Source organism: Odocoileus virginianus, chromosome 21, assembly GCF_023699985.2.
Source record: "Odocoileus virginianus isolate 20LAN1187 ecotype Illinois chromosome 21, Ovbor_1.2, whole genome shotgun sequence".
NCBI lineage: Eukaryota > Metazoa > Chordata > Mammalia > Artiodactyla > Cervidae > Odocoileus > Odocoileus virginianus.
Genome location: NC_069694.1, coordinates 20,330,354 through 20,342,900, shown reverse-complemented (window position 1 = coordinate 20,342,900; position 12,547 = coordinate 20,330,354). Strand labels below are relative to the sequence as shown.

General features: G+C 42.8%; 1 protein-coding gene across 4 annotated transcripts in view; it reads right to left on the bottom strand.

Annotated features, from left to right (window-relative positions):
- CCDC149 (coiled-coil domain containing 149) overlaps positions 1-12,547 on the bottom strand; it is a 118,407-nt gene that overhangs the window by 41,322 nt on the left and 64,538 nt on the right. The window lies entirely within an intron of this gene.

The window sequence follows — 12,547 nt, the reverse complement described above, 5'->3', positions numbered from 1 at the left end:
GTTCCCTCCAGGCTGCAGCCTACAGCTCTGTGCCCGTGAAGTCGCGCAGTCACATCTGACTCTCTGCGACCTCGTGGACTGTAACTCGCCAGGCTCCTCTGTCCATGGGATTCTCCAGGCAAGAATACCGGAGTGAGCGGCCAAGCCCTCCTGCAGGAGATCTTCCCCACCCAGGGATCGAACTCATGTCTCTTATGTCTCCTGCATTGGCAGGAGGGTTCTTTACCTCTAGCGCCACCTGGGAAGCCCTACAGCTCTCCAGCCTGCTGGAACTTGTTGACTTAGTACTTAGCACTGTCTGACATATTTTACCGTATTTAATCAAATATAAGATTTCATCAACTCTAAGACCTACCATTATGCATCTCTAAAAAGGCTGAAAAAATACCAATCATCATGACGTGATACCAATAACTTCATCAGAGATGCTCAAATGTTAAAACTGTGCCTCTCAGAATCAGTGCTATACCATACATCTATTTATTTGCTCACTGTCCTTCTGTCCCCACTAGAATAGAAGCTTCATGACAGCAGGAAGTCAGTGGTTTGGTTTACTACCGTATTTCAAGATCAGAGAGTCAGGTTTTCAGTGAAGATGTACTGAAATGAATTGAGCCGAACCACTCTCTATGAGGCAAGTACGGCTATTACCTCCATTGTACAGATGAGAACAACTGAGATACACAGAGGTCAAGGAACTGACCCAGAATCACACAGCTAGCAAGCTCCTGACTTATCTTCAGATAGTTCAGAACACATTGTTCCCAGGGGCACAAAATTTAGAGAGTTGCACAAAGCCGTTTTAAAGTTGCTTCAATTTGTTTTGATTTTAGTGGAATTTGGGTATGTTGTAGTTGTTGTTGCTTAATCAATAAGTCATGTCCGACTCTTTGCAACCCCATGGACTGTAGCCCATCAGACATCTCTGTCCATGGGATTTCCTAGGCAACAATACTGAACTGGGTTGCCACTACCCTCTCCAGGAGATCTTCCCAACCCAGGGATTCCTGCATTGCAGGTAGATTCTTTATTGCTGGGCCACCAGGGTATCCCAATTTGGGTGTGGGGTACTGTAAAACAAGTCTTGGGCCAAGACGTCTTTCAGAATCAGTTCTCTATGAAGTGTAATTACAGTGCATGGTCTAAGGTGATGAATGTTCAAAATCACACTTTTTTGGTCATCTGCTCTACCCAGGCTATAAGCTCATATAAGCCAGAAGAAGCTTAAATATGGTCTCTGAGAACAAATTCATTTGTCTAATTCATCTGACAATAAAACATTAGGAAATGTTGAACTAGTCTGGCTGCATGCTGAACTAACTTGAGTATTGCCTATGGCTCATCATCAAGATCTCAGTTAGAGTAAGATACGACAGGGTGAGAACAGGTGAAGGGACTTTCTCGCTCATTTTAAAATCTTGGTTCAGTTCAGTTCAGTTGCTCAACCATGTCCAACTCTTTGCGATCCCAGGGACCGCAGTACACCAGGCCTCCTTGTCCATCACCAACTGCTTGAGTTTACTCAAACTTATCTCCATTGAGTTGGTGATGCCATCCAACCATCTCATCCTCTGTTGTCTCCTTCTCCTCCCACCTTCAATCTTTACCAGTATCAGGGTCTTTTCAAATAAGTTAGTTCTTCACATCAGGTGGCCAAAGTATTGGAGTTTCAGCTTCAGCATCAGTCCTTCCAACGAATATTCAGGACTGAATTCCTTTAGGATGGACTGGTTGGATCTCCTTGCAGTCCAAGGGACTCTCAAGAGTTCTCTCCAACACCACAGTTCAAAAGCATAAAATCTTTGGCACTCAGCTTTCTTTATAGTCCAACTCTCACATCCATACATGACCACTGGAAAAACCATAGATTTGACTAGCATACCTTTGTTGACAAAGTAATATCTCTGCTTTTTAATATGCTGTCTAGGTTGGTCATAACTCCCAAGGAGTAAGCATCTTTTAATTTCATGGGTGCAGTCATCATCTGCAGTGATTTTGGAGCCCAACAAAATAAAATCTGTCACTATTTCCACTGTTTCCCCATCTATTTGCCATGAAGTGATGGGACCAGTTGCCATGATCTTAGTTTTCTGAATGGTGCACTTTAAGCCAACTTTTTCACTCTCCTCTTTCACTTTCATTAAGAGGTTCTTTAGTTCTTCTTCGCTTTCTGCCATAAGGGTGATGTCATCTGCATATCCGAGATTATTGATATTTCTCCCAGCAATCTTGATTTCATCTTGTGCTTCCTCCAGCCCAGCATTTCTCATGATGTACTCTGCATATAAGTTAAACAAGCAAGGTGACAATATACAGCCTTGACATACTCCTTTCCCAATTTGGAACCAGTCTGTTGTTTCATGTCCAGTTCTAACTGTTGCTTCCTGACCTGCATACAGATTTCTCAGGAGGCAGGTCAGGTGGTCTGGTATTCCCATCTCTTTCAGAATTTTCCAGAGTTTGTGGTCTACACAGTCAAAGGCTTTGGCATAGTCAATAAAGCAGAAGTAGATGTTTTTCTGGAACTCTCTTACTTTTTCAATGATCCAACAGATGTTGGCAATTTGATCTCTGCTTCCTCTGCCTTTTCTAAAACCAGCTTGAACATCTGGAAGCTCATGGTTCATGTACTATTGATCCTGGCTTGGAGAATTTTGAGCATTACTTTACTAATGAGTGAGATGAGTGCAATTGTGCGGTAGTTTGAGCATTCTTTGGCATTGCCTTTCTTTGGGATTGGTTGAAAACTGACCTTTTCCAGTCCTGTGGCCGCTCCTGAGTTTTCCAAATTTGCTGGCATATTGAGTGCAATACTTTCACAGCATCATCTTTCAGAATTTGAGATAGCTCAACTGGAATTCTATCACCTCCACTAGCTTTATTCATAGTGGTGCTTCCTAAGGCCCATTTGACTTTTCATTCCAGGATGTCTGCCCATAGATCAGTGATCACACCATCGTGGTTATCTGGGTCATGAAGATGTTTTTTGTACAGTTCTTCTGTGTATTCTTGCCACCTCTTCTTAATATCTTCTGCTTCTGTTAGATCCATACCATTTCTGTCCTTTATTGTGCCCATCTTTGCATGAAATGTTCCCTTGGAATCTCCAATTTTCTTGAATAGATCTCTAGTCTTTCCCATTCTATTGTTCTCCTCTATTTCTTTGCATTGATCACTGAGGAAGGCTTTCTCATCCCTCCTTGCTATTCTTTGGAACTCTGCATTTAAATCGGAATATCTTCCCTTTTCTCCTTTGCTTTTCACTTCTCTTCTTTTCTCAGCTATTTGTAAGGCCTCCTCAGACAGCCATTTTGCTTTTTTGCATTTCTTTTTCTTGGAAATGGTCTTGATCCCTGTCTCCTGTACAATGTCACGAACCTCTGTCCATAGTTGTTCAGGCACTCTTTATCAGACCTAATCCCTTGACTCTATTTGTCACTTCCACTGCATAATTGTAAGGTATTTGATTTAAGTCATACCTGAATGGTCTAGTGGTTTCCCCCACTTTCTTCATTTTAAGTCTGAATTTGGCAATAAGGAGTTCATGATCTGAGCCACAGTCAGCTCCAGGTCTTGTTTTTGCTGACTGTATAGAGCTTCTTCATCTTTGGCTTCAAAGAATATAATCAATCTGATTTCGATATTGACCATCTGGTGATGTCCATGTGTATAGTCTTCTCTTGTGTTGTTGGAAGAAGGTGTTTACTATGACCAGTGCATTCTCTTGGCAAAACTCTATTAGCCTTTGCCCTGCTTCATTCCCTACTCCAAGGCCAAATTTGCCTGCTACTCCAGGTGTTTCTTGACTTCCTACTTTTGCATACTAGTCCCCTATAATGAAAAGGACATCTTTTTGGGTGCTAGTTCTAGAAGGTCTTGTAGGTCTTCATAGAACCGTTCAACTTCAGCTTCTTCAGCATTACTAGTCAGGGCATAGACTTGGATTACTGTGATATAGAGTGGTTTGCCTTGGAAACGAACAGAGATCATTCTGTCGTTTATGAGATTGCATTCAAGTATTTCATTTTGGACTTTTTTGTTGACTATGATGGCTACTCCATTTCTTCTAAGGGATTCCTGCCTACAGTAGTAGATATAATGGTTATCTGAGTGAAATTCACCCATTCCAGTCTATTTTAGTTCGCTGAGTCCTAGAATGTCAACATTCACTCTTGCCACCTCTTGTTTGACCACTTCAATTTGCTTTGATTCATGGACCTAACATTCCAGGTTCCTATGCAATATTGCTCTTTACATCATCAGACCTTGCTTCTATCACCAGTCACATCTACATCTGGGTGTTGTTTTTGCTTTGGCTCCACCTCTTCATTCTTTCTGGAGTTATTTCTCCACTGATCTTTATAGCATATTGGGCACCTACCAACCTGGGGAGTTCCTCTTTCAGTGTCCTATCTTTTTGCCTTTTCTTACTGTTCATGGGTTTCTCAAGGCAAGAATACTGAAGTGGTTTGCCATTCCCTTCTCCAGTGGACCACGTTTTGTCAGAACTCTCCCCCATGACACGTTCGTCTTGGGTGGCTCTACACAGCATGGTTCATAGTTGCATTGAGTTATATTGATTCTTGGTAATTAATTTCTATAACGCCCCAGGGTGAGAGCTCTTCATTAGAGTGCCCCCTTCATGTGGGGTTCCCACACACTAGGACATCTCCATGTTCCTTTGAAGCATAAAGACGAAATGTTTATGAAGAACTCTCTGATCCCTCATCCTGGACTGTTACAAACATCCACAGCTGAGCACTCTTTTTTTTTTTTTCCTAAATAAAAAACAAAGCATATTTTAATAAGTCACCTGCATGCTCATCGGTCGGTCTTTATTGGTTGGTGGCTTTGACTTAACTGGTTTGCTTGCTGAATCCATCCAAAAGTCCCCTGTCAATAGAGGTATGTTCACAGAAGGGGTCTATCATTTTATGGTGCCAATACCAGATAAAACAGAGTTATTTAAAGACTGTCAGCTGGTGTAACATAAAGCTCATTATTAAGGGCAAAACCTCATGTTTATGCACAACTGCAAACAGTTGCATTTAAATTGGCTAGCAGGGGCCCAGTAAAAGTGACTGCCTGACACTGCCGCCTGAAGTTCCTTGGTGTTAAAGTGCCTCACATTGCATTCGTGTTTTTCTGTACTAAAAGTGCCGTAGCCTGTAAAATGAAGGAACCATAAAAGCAAGTGGACTAGAAAACCCTACAGAAACATGAGATGCCACTCCTGGTATATTCTATTAGGTGCTTATTCCACAAGGGGTACATAAAAAGCAAGATGCCAGGCTTCTCACCTCAGTTTGTGTCTCTAATGGGAGGCATATGCCCACCTGGTCCACTGGAAACAGTTGATCAACAGGTAAAACGATCTTGAGGTTCCTGGTGGAAATTTTGTACAAGAGGACTCTAAGCTGACCTGGGCCCAGGTTGTGCTAAAGATACCAGCAATGTTTACCCTTCATGGAGTGCTTACTGGATGCCAAACACTATCCTCCACCCTTTATAAACATAATATTGATGTACACACACAATTCTAATAATTAAATCTCCTGCTTTCTTTTCTTCCTAGCACTAAATACTGTCTGATAATTGTGTATATAACTACTTTATTTTCTTACCCTCTGTCTCCCCAACTAGACTGTATATCTGTGAGACTGGGTACCTTGTCTTTCTTATTCCTTGATGTAGTCATAGTGCCTAGAACATTAATCAGCACATAGTGAGTTCCCAATTATGTACTGATGAATAATGATAAAACTGACAGCAAGTCTATGTGAGATATCATTACTCCCATATTACAGATGAGGAAACTGAGGCCCAGAGAGACAAATGACTTGCACAAGGTAATAACATGCACACAGATAACTGACAGAGCTAGAATATAAATCTGGTCTAGCAGTTTCCAAAGATGGACCTTCTGGACTATTCTAGACGATACCATTTGGCAGTGGGAGGCTGGAGCTGGCCTTTTATGGAGGGCCAAGCTTTCTAACTTTCAATTCAGTGACTTCACTTTGCTGGCCTGATATTTCAATGTCATGGCACCAGTGTTTATACCACGGAAATCAGCAAAGCACTACCAGCCAGGCTTCCTCTTAGGAGCAGCAGGTTCAGCAGCCCCCCTCTGGATATCTGTGATGCAAACATGATTTGTTGTTTTGGGCCTCTTGTACGCATGTGCTCAGCTGCTTCTGTCATGTCTGAATATTTGTGACCCCGTGGACTGTACCCCGCCAGGCTCCTCTGTCCACGGGATTTCTCAGGCAAGAATACTAAAGTGGGTTGCCATTTCCCCATCCAGGGGATCTTCCTGACCCAGGGATCAGACCCAGGTCTCCTGCATTGCAGGTAGAGTCTTTACCACTGAGCTACCCTTTGTGCCTCTTACTGATTCTTAAATTCTCAAAGACCTCCTTCTTCCTCCCAGTCCCCTTTCTCTGAATCTTCTCGTTTTATAATGTCTGCTCAGAAGCAGAAGCAGGCGTATGGCTGGGGCAGGAAGGGAAGCTGTAATTCTCTCAGTAGGCTGCTATCCAAACTTGAGGTCCTAGCACTGTTGGATCTTCCCATGCAATTGGTCCTTATTCCTTACAGATGGGAACACAAAGAACCCTGGGCAATCCACCCTCGTGAAGAGCTTTCCCCAGGGTGACTTGTGGAGGTGTGAGTCCTCCCTTACACACTGAAACCATCATCACAGAAAACTCGCCAATCTGATCACAGGACCACAGCCTTGTGTAACTCATGAAACTCAGCCATGCCGTGTGGGGCCACCCAAGACGGATGGTCATGGCGGAGAGGTCTGACAGAATGTGGTCCACTGGAGAAGGGAATGGCAAACCACTTCAGTATTCTTGCCGTGAGAACCCCATGAACAGTATGAAAAGGGAAAATGATAGGATTCTGAAAGATGAACTCCCCAGGTCAGCAGCTGCCCAGTATGCTACTGGAGATCAGTGGAGAAATAACTCCAGAAAGAATGAAGGGATGGAGCCAAAGCAAAAACAACACCCAGATGTAGATGTGACTGGTGATAGAAGCAAGGTCTGATGATGTAAAGAGCAATATTGCATAGGAACCTGGAATGTTAGGTCCATGAATCAAGGCAAACTGGAAGTGGTCAAACAAGAGGTGGCAAGAGTGAATGTTGACATTCTAGGACTCAGCGAACTAAAATAGACTGGAATGGATGAATGTAACTCAGATGACATTATATATACTACTAGGGGCAGGAATCCCTTAGAAGAAATGAAGTAGCCATCATGGTCAACAAAAGAGTCCGAAATGCAGTACTTGGATGCAATCTCAAAAATGACAGAATGATCTGTGTTCATTTCCAAGGCAAATCATTCAATATCACGGTAATCCAAATGTATGCCCCAACCAGTGACACTGAAGAAACTGAAGTTGAACGGTTCTATGAAGACCTACAAGACCTTTTAGAACTAACACCCAAAAAAGATGTCCTTTTCATTACAGGGGACTGGAATGCAAAAGTAGGAAGTCAAGAAACACCTGGAGTAATGGGCAAATTTGGCCTTGGAGTAGGGAATGAAGCAGGGCAAAGGCTAATAGAGTTTTGCCAAGAGCACGCACTGGTCATAGCAAACATCCTCTTCCAACAATGCAAGAGAAGACTCTACACATGGACATCACCAGATGGTCAACACTGAAATCAGACTGATTATATTCTTTGCAGCCAAAGATGGAGAAGCTCTATACAGTCAGCAAAAACAAGACCTGGAGCTGACTGTGGCTCAGATCATGAACTCCTTATTGCCAAATTCAGACCTAAATTGAAGAAAGTGGGGAAAACCACTAGACCATTCAGGTATGACCTAAATCTAATCTCTTATGATTATACAATGGAAGTGAGAAATAGATTTAAGAGACTAGATCTGATAGACAGAGTGCCTGATGGACTATGGACAGAGGTTCATGACATTGTACAGGAGACAGGGATCAAGACCATCCCCATGGAAAAGAAATGCAAAAAAGCAAAATGGCTGTCTGAGGAGGCCTTACAAATAGCTGTGAAAAGAAGAGAAGCGAAAAGCAAAGGAGAAAAGGAAAGCTATTCCCATTTGAATGCAGAGTTCCAAAGAATAGCAAGGAGAGATAAGAAAGCCTTCCTCAGTGATCAATGCAAAGAAATAAAGGAAAACAACAGAATGGGAAAGACTAGAGATCTATTCAAGAAAATTAGAGATACCAAGGGAACATTTCATGCAAAGATGGGCTTGATAAAGGACAGAAATAGTATGGACCTAACAGAAGCAGAAGATATAAGTAGAGGTGGCAAGAATACACAGAAGAACTGTACAAAAAACATCTTCATGACCCAGATAATCACAATGGTGTGATCACTCACCTAGAGCCAGACATCCTGGAATGTGAAGTCAAGTTGGGCCTTAGAAAGCATCACTACGAACAAAGCTAGTGGAGGTGATGGAATTCCAATTGAGCTATTTCAAGATCTTCACGACCCAGATAATCACAATGGTGTGATCACTACCTAGAGCCAGACATCCTGGAATGTGAAGTCAAGTGGGCCTTAGAAAGCATCACTATGAACAAAGCTAGTGGAGGTGATGGAATTCCAGTTGAGCTATTTCAAATCCTGAAAGATGATGCTGTGAAAGTACTGCACTCATTATGCCAGCAAATTTGGAAAACTCAGGAGTGGCCACAGGACTGGAAAAGGTCAGTTTTCATTCCAATCCCTAGCAAAGGCAATCCCAGAGAATGCTCAAACTACCGCAAAATTGCACTCATCTCACATGCTAGTAAAGTAATGCTCCAAATTCTCCATGCCAGGCTTCAGCAATACGTGAACCGTGAACTTCCAGATGTTCAAGCTGGTTTTAGAAAAGGCAGAGGAACCAGAGATCAAATTGCCAACATCCGCTGGATCATCAAAAAAGCAAGAGAGTTTCAGAAAAACATCTATTTCTGCTTTACTAACTATGCCAAAGCCTTCGACTGTGTGGATCACAATAAACTGTGGAAAATTCTGAAAGAGATGGGAATACCAGTCCACCTGACCTGCCTCTTGAGAAACCTGTATGCAGGTCAGGAAGCAACAGTTAGAACTGGACATGGAACAACAGACTAGTTCCAAATAGGAAAAGGAGTACATCAAGGCTGTACATTGTCACCCTGCTTATTTAACTTATATGCAGAGTACATCATAAGAGACGCTGGGCTGGAGGAAGCACAAGCTGTAACCAAGATTGCCAGGAGAAATATCAATAACCTCAGATATGCAGATGACACCACCCTTAAGGCAGAAAGTGAAGAAGAACTAAAAAGCCTCTTGATGAAAGTGAAAGAGGAGAGTGAAAAAGTTGGCTTAAAGCTTAACATTCAGAAAACTAAGATCATGGCAACTGGTCCCATCACTTCATGAGAAATAGATGGGGAAACAGTGGAAACAGTGACAGACTTTATTTTGTTGGGCTCCAAAATCACTGCAGATGTTGATTGCAGCCATGGAATTAAAAGATGCTTACTCCTTGGAAGGAAAGTTATGACCAACCTAGATAGCATAATAAAAAGCAGAGACATTACTTTGCCAACAAAGGTCCATCTGTTAAGGCTATGGTTTTTCCAGTGGTCATGTATGGATGTGAGAGTTGGACTATAAAGAAAGCTGAGCACTGAAGAATTGATGCTTTTGAACTGTGGTGTTGGATAAGACTCTTCAGAGTCCCTTGGAGTGCAAGGAGATTCAACCAGTCTATCCTAAAGGAGATCAGTCCTGGGTGTTCATTGGAAGGACTGATGCTGAAGCTGAAACTCCAATACTTTGGCCACCTCATGCAAAGAGCTGACTCATTGGAAAAGACCCTGATGCTGGGAGGGATTGGGGGCAGGAGGAGAAGGGGACGACAGAAGATGAGATGGCTGGATGGCATCACTGACTGGATGGACATGAGTCTGAGTAAACTCCGGGAGTTGGTGATGGACAGGGAGGCCTGGTGTGCTGCGATTCATGGGGTTGCAAAGAGTCCGAAACGACTGAGCGACTGAACTGACTGAAGGCCTCCATTCCTTCTTTAACCTTTCAGCGGTATAATTATCAAGTAGGGGAGGACATCCACTAGGCCTCCCTTTTCCTACCTCTCATCTGGTTTGGACTGGGGCATTCCATCTGTCTGGGAGCCTCAAGAAATTGTTGGGCGATGCTCACAGAAGCCCACTATCCACCTGCCAACCCTGTGTGAGTACCAAGCTGCTTGTAAGCCAGGGTGGCAACAAATCTTTCAAGAGGCTGTTTGAAAATGCTTTATGGCACGTAGGGTTACAAGGCTCTAGCTGAACAAATGGAAAAATTAGTCTACCTTAAAATAGCCAAGGCAAGTAATTTTCTATCACCTTGTTTCTTAAATGTACTTAACATCTAGAATCTGGGCCTCCCAAAATATGACTAAGGGTCATCAGTTAAAATGGCAACTTGAAGATTAAAAAAAAAAAAAAAAAACCAACAGAAAAAACTTCCACTTTATTTATTTTATTAAAAACTTCCACTTTAATAGTTGCTTCTAAAATGATGCCATCAGCCCTTCTGTTCAGAATAAGGGAAGTCAGGAATGAAAAGACATCAATTATTATTTCTTGAATTTAACAGCCTTGAGCCAGTCTAGGAACAGGAGTCTTATCCCACATCTACTTAGGCTCAGCCACAGCTCTCCCTGACCAGCCCCACCCTTCACCCCCACGCCAGGGGTTTCCCAAGGTCTCACAGCTTAGGTTTGGTTTCCTTCTGGTTTTTCTTGAATGGAATGGTTTGCTTTCTAACTCCTTTCTCCAGATTTCTAAATTAGTCTTCACCACACAAAGCAAGTTAGTGATGACAACCAGAGGGGCAGTCTGCTATTTTCTTGTGCTCTTTTTCTTTTTCTCTTCCTCTTTCTTGAACATTTTTGCTCTTCTTTTTACATTTCCTTTATTCATTCACTCATTCATTTATCCTATTCCACTGCTCCAATAAAGATCTGTTATTAAACAGATACAGCCACTATGGAGAACAGCATGGAGATTCCTTAAAAATTAGGGGTAAAACTACCATATGACCCAGCAATCCCACTACTGGGCATATACCCTGAGAAAAACCAGAATTCAAAAAGACACACATCTCTCAACGTTCACCACAGCACTATTTACAATAGCCAGGACATGGAAGCAACCTAGATGTCCATCAATAGATGAATGGATAAAGAAGTTGTGGTACAGATATAAATGGAATATTACTCAGCCATAAAAAAGGAATGGATTTGAATCAGTTGAACTAAGGTGGATGAACCTACAGCCTGTTACACAGAGTGAAGTAAGTCAAAGAGAACAAATATATATGGAATCTAGAAAAATGGTACTGATCAAACTATTTTCAGGGTAGGAATAGAGACACAGATAGAGAACAATGGATGAAGGAGAGGGTAGATGAATTGAGAGACTAACATCAAAACATATACGTTACCATGTGTAAAACAGATAGCTAGTGGGAAGTTGCTATAACACAGGGAGCCCAACCCAGTGCTCCGTGACAACCTAGGGGGGTGCGATAGAGTATGAGACGGAAGGAGGTTCAAGACGGAGGGGATATATATGTAGACTTATAGCTGACTCACATTGTTGTTTGGCAGAAACCAACACAACATTGTAAAGCAATTATCCTCCAGTTAAAAATTTTAAAAGATCTATTAGATAACATATATGCATCACAAACTAAGAATGCTAATTCCTATGGATACCAGGGATTTGGCCCGCAAAGGGTTTACGCTTACGGGAGGAGAGCCACGAAAGTAGAAGCAGAGGGCGAAGAGTAGGACACTGCTGGTGTGTGCAGGAATGCCCCGACCTATGGCCTGAAAGATGAGCAGGCGTTTGCAGGAGTAAGGGGGAAGAGTGCTCCAGACTGTGACAGCAGGTGCAAAGGCCCTGAGGCACAAGGCAGTATGGCTCCAGAAAGAGGCTGAAATGAGCACTGCAGGGTGGAGGTATGAGGGACTAATGGCAAGAGATGCGGCTGGAGAAATTAGGAGGGAGGGGCTAGATAATAGGGATCTAGCACACCAAGGCAGGGAGGTGGGACTGGATTCAGAAGGTGATGGGACGGTTGGAGCTGTGAGTGACACAATGAATAAAAAGCAAAGGTGGGGTTAACTCATTTGCTACCACACAGTCATGGCCACCCTTCAACAGAGGCCTCTGAGTTTTTCATGATGCCTGGTGTCATTACTGAATGAGTCATCTGGCCTTAATGTTGATGACTGGGGGTGAGGGTAGGGGGGAGGATGAACATGACTCACAGGGGGCTGAAAATAAACCAGCCCTATTACTTTAGATGCAAATGAGAATAAATGGAATTTCTGGGGCTCACTGTAGCTGGTCTTTTTTGAGGAGGAGAGGGCTGGATACTGAGATACAGGGTCTACTGAACATTATAACATCTTCCCTGCGCCTCTTGGCAGGCAAATTACTTCACAGGCCATGAAAATGAGTCACTAAATTCTAAACCTTGGTTGAGAAAAGCAAGTTT